The following is a 5088-nucleotide window of genomic DNA, read 5'->3' on the forward strand; positions in this document are numbered from 1 at the left end:
TTGGTTGTTAACATCTTTAGTCTCCCTAAATTCAGAGTTGCTTAAGCCAAATCTGCTACAGCCAAGTCCCAGAATTAATTCACGGAATTCGTTGAAATTTCGCTAAAACAATCACCGGTGGTTGCTCCTGTAGGTGCTGCAGGCTAGCTAGTTGAGCAAAATTTTCCTGCTATTCAGTGACAAATTTATAAGAAAAGAATTCTGCTTCTACTCTTTGCCTGCCGTGGTGGCGTCGATGGTAGAGAGGCCGGGCAAGGTGGTGCAGCAGTACATCACTAAAGATGGTTTGGTGGCAGGTGGCTGCGGCGGCCTCATACCCGGCAGGTGTCCTGGTTGAGGAGTGCGCCGGACTGGTAGGTGCCCCATACCCAGCAGGCGTCCTGGTTGGGACCTCAGGTCTTAGATGTTTAGGTTTGGTTGCGACGTCTGTTTGGTATCAGGCCCAGACTATCAGCGCCCCTTCATCAATTGGATAGGAGTAGCCTAAGCCACATCTGCTACAGCCAATAGGACCTATAATTACTCAGTTAACCGCATGTGGCTTATTATCTACTCTAATACAAGCATAAATCTAGTTAGTAGAAATGAACGGTTTCCAGCAACAACTAGTCAAGAAAAAACTGACCCAAGTGAATTTTACAAGCTTATATGCCATCAGTGCATAACAAAACATAAAATTGCAGTTTATGTATGACACACACACAAATCACCATTTGTATAAATGTAGAAGGAATTGCTTAGCATTACAATAATCAGTCTGTAGCTGACAAATCACACTCCACAACACACAAATGGAGAGCAACAGGATAGCAGCAGCATGAGCAGGCAGGGTGCTCATGCAACATAGGCTGAATGCCCTCTCTTATTTATTTCTCTCAAAGCTTGTACCCTTCATCATCTATCCAACCAAATGATGCATGCTTACTTTGAAGCCTATATGGCTTTCATCAAGAAAATATGAGCAAAACAAACAAGATCAAGATAAACCAAATCAGACTCAACTAGAAGACGCACCACCAAACCAATGGCAATGCAGATGCAGATTTCACACAACCAAACGGACCAATCAAGCAGCATCAAGTAAGGCAACAACACACACGGACGCACACTTCAGAGAAAGCTTCGGCAAATTAAGCACCGTAGCGCCATAGGGCCGACGTCCTGTAGCCATCATCGACCATGGATGGATTTGATTACCTACAATAGTGCAGCAGAACAAACCATCAATGGGATGATACTATGCACGTATAGTATCAGGACAAAAAAAAGTAGTACAGATAGAAACAGCAAGTTTAAGTTCGCTAACACACCAAGTTATTGAGCAATATATCTCACCTGAGAATGGTGACCCTTGGCAGGTGGGCCTTCTTGTAGTATCGCGAGTGGCATGATTCATAGAGCGAAGGGTCGTGGTTCGCCTCTAGACCGTCCCACTTCAGGTTGTCCCACCAGTCCTTCTCACAGTCCACCTTGGGCCGCTTGGTGGTGCTGCTACTGACAGATGGCAAGCGTGTAAGGCCCCAGCAACCCCTGATTCTGATGGTCTCAAGGTTGGGCGCTGACATCCTGCTCCCACAGATGCTCTGTAGAGTGTAGAGCTGGTACAGGTGGATCCTTCTTAGGTTGGGAAATCTTATAATTTCCTGCTTCTGTTGGCGCTTAGGGTCCAAAGGGAAGACTTCCTTCAGATCACCGCAGCACACGATCTCGAGCGTCTCCAGGCTAGGCAGGGTGTCCATATGCTCAGACAAGGGAAGCACATGTATGAGTCTGGGGCAATAGTCCAGGTGCAATAATTCTAGGTGTTTGAAGGATCCTCCAGCTGGTTGGTATGTTGTACTCCAGTTCCTGATGTAGCACGCCATAGGGAGCTGGGTGCCCAGAATGTAGACAGATAGAAAAAGGTTTGCTTCCCACTACTTAGTTGGGGAGTAGCAAAGACAGAGCAAAGCTTGGGGCACCTCTCAACTCGGCACCATTCAAGATACCACCACTCTGCACCTTGTGGGCATGGAATGCAAGTGGTGGAATAGCTATCATGCACATACAGCATCCGTGCATGATCACACATCAAAATAGGGGCTAAAGCAACACCAGTATTAATCCTTTGAATGTTGTGTTGTTGCTGTAAAGATCCTCTTTCCATCTTCTCTTCGTCTTGCATGTGGAAGTGGAGTAGGAGTAGGTGGACAAGCCCACATCCAGCTGATCACACCTTCGATAGTACTGACAGCTTGCGGTTCTTCTTGAAAGACATCACTTGCATATAAGTATTGAGCAAACTGTTGCTGGCTCCCGATGCCTTGAGTAACTTCACGGCCACCAACAGTAGCTCCACTGGCAGGAGATGAATCAATCTCCATGTATACAAAGTTTCCCTCAATTTCTTTCTGAAAGGGCATAAGAGACCACATGAGCCTTGGATCCACAACAAATATGTACCAATTAAAGTCAAAAGATGCAATACGCCCGGTGCCTAGTTGCGATTCCCCAAAACCAAGGATGGATGATGATCCTCCGGCAACAGTAGCCTCCTTGGTCTTCTCTTCCCAATTGTTCTGGTTAGGTGATGAAGATTGGACAGTGCTGATGTGCAACTTCTCCAAATCCCGTACCATTTCATCGTACGCTGGCCATAATATTGCACGAAGCTTCTCGCAGCCCAGCAGCATGACACGCTTGAAGTTTGGAGCTTCCACTTCTCTGAGGTCAAGGGTTTTCACTGCCGTGCTCGAGAGGTCCAGCTCCTGCAGGCTCCCCAAATTTCCTTTGAGAAGTATACTCTTCAATCGAGAACAACCCCGGAAGGAGATGCTAGATATGTTGGCAGCAGTTGCAGCTATGTTGATGAAGCTAAATGACTCGAGCCACGGAGGCAGGACGTCGTTGATGAAGCTAGATGTCGTAAGGCTGTTTGTACTGGACATATTGGGGAATTGTGCTTGATTATTTGTGTCTTGGTTCTCCATATGGACTGGATCTGCTGTTACTCGAAGTATGACAAGGCTAGGTCTACCACCACACAAATCACTTATGCTCCCATGCTTGACTCCCTCCACATTCAGCTCCCTGAGTTCAACCATCAACCTCTTCATCTTTTCCGACAGTAGCCAGTACCATTCTGTGTACCTCAGATCTAGCACCCATAGCTTCTGGAAACATGCCATGTCTTCATTCTGGCTTGGATGCTCGTCATCATCTGTGATATTTGTGCAATGGTCCAGATGGAGCAATCTTAGTTGGGCACAATGGACGAAGGGAGGAGATACAAAACTGAAGATGCAATGAGACAGATGTAACACACGCAGCTTGCTACTTTGTGAATGTTGGAACATGCCAACTGGCAATATTGATGTTGTATTTGTTCGTGGTTCATCTGCAGAAAGGAAGAACGATGTGACCTGTGGAGGCAGCACATGAGTGTTATCATTTCGCAGTTCTTTGTGGGTGGTGAAATTCCAGCAGTTAACATGTGAATCATTCAATACATGTAGCAAAAAAGCTGCAGCCTCATCAGATCCTATAACAGGTGAATCCAAGCTCATGTTTCTCTGAAGAGAATTGCCAATGTCCCATGCTGATGCATTGTCTTGGCCCTGTATAATACCATCACAGATCCAATAGTTTGGTGCATGGGCCTTCAAATCTGTAGCAATCAGTGCCCTGTATATGAGGCACTCCATGACTATCTTGTGGCTCATATCGTCGGGCTGAACAATCCCAGTGCACTTGGCAACATCCAAAGCCTCTTCATGCAGTATATCTAGCACTTCAACTTCAGATTCAGGAGAAGCAGATAAGCGAACATCTGTCTGACTCTTCATCTTTACCTTTTCCCCGTCTTCTAATCTGAGAGTGAGACCCACCCAAAACCTCCCGTGCCAGGTCCACAAGACCTTGTTACCCAAAAGTGATATTACTGGGACACCACACTCATACAAATCAATGTATCTGTTGCTTCCGTTGTGGAAAACCACCAGAAATCTACTGTTATAGAGTTTTCTGAATATTTCAATCCTGATATCTGCTATCACCTCTCTGGAGCCTTCATCTTTCCCATTGAAGTCATCGTCCTTGTCATACTGATCGAAGATGGCATCACGGACTGCGGAAGCTCCAGCTCCTCCGCTACTGCCTTTTGCAGAGACCTCATGCTTTTCCACGCGGAGCAGTCCACATGGATAACCTTATCAAACTTGCTCGATCTTGTTGATGATTTCAGGCGTTGGGCTACCAGATTGAGAACTGTGGATGCTCCCAATCCTCTCCAGCCCTTGAAGTAGATAACGTTTCCTTTGCATGTATCCTCCAAAACATCAACTATCTCTCCTGCTGCGGCATCGATGTTTTTTGCTTGGATCTTAATCTTCTGCAGTGTTCAACAAGAATAACACCAAATGAGGCTCGCCATTTTTAGCTTTATTTCTGCAAGTCTTTCATTTCAAACTACAATGCGCATCATAACTAAAAAAACACATAAATCAATTAAGACATAACTTATGAACACAAATAAAAGCAAGGATCAAGTGGTGCATATAAAATCATGCAAGTGAGTGATAACTGCATAATCACTGATCAAGTTGTAAAAAATTAAGTGCCAAAGACCACACCGAATATGCTATAGATTTTTCAAACTTCAAATGCTAGCAGAAGCAAGTGTAAATAAATAGGAGAAAAAGTTCTCGCCATGATGGCCTTTAATTGTTGGGCATACCACTACTGAAGATCCGATTGGAGCTCACAGCTCACTAACTAAAGAAATTAAGAAAGTAGGACACAACTCTGCAGCATTAATCACTGAAGATAAAGGTGAGTGTTACATTACCTCTGGAGGCATGATGAATCAAACCAATCTACTATTTTGGCTAGGATCTAGTTCGCACTTAGCAACAAGGCCAGCAGCTTCATGTCAAACGATGTGCGGCAGCAAATTCCTTCCTTTCCTACACATTTGAACAAGTTAACATCATTTCTCGTTAAAGAATTGGTGACTCGTACAGATTTGGCGAAGGAATTAACTAATCTGTAGATATGTATACAAAATGATTCGGGTTGGTACCTTGATTAATTCCGGCGCTGGCAGAAGCC

General features: G+C 44.9%; 1 pseudogene; it reads right to left on the reverse strand.

The window, feature by feature from the left end:
• Window positions 1-698: 698 nt before the first annotated feature.
• On the reverse strand, window positions 699-4378 carry LOC119360306 (annotated as a pseudogene).
• Window positions 4379-5088: the final 710 nt, after the last annotated feature.

This window comes from Triticum dicoccoides, chromosome 2B (assembly GCF_002162155.2).
Source record: "Triticum dicoccoides isolate Atlit2015 ecotype Zavitan chromosome 2B, WEW_v2.0, whole genome shotgun sequence".
Taxonomy (NCBI): domain Eukaryota; kingdom Viridiplantae; phylum Streptophyta; class Magnoliopsida; order Poales; family Poaceae; genus Triticum; species Triticum dicoccoides.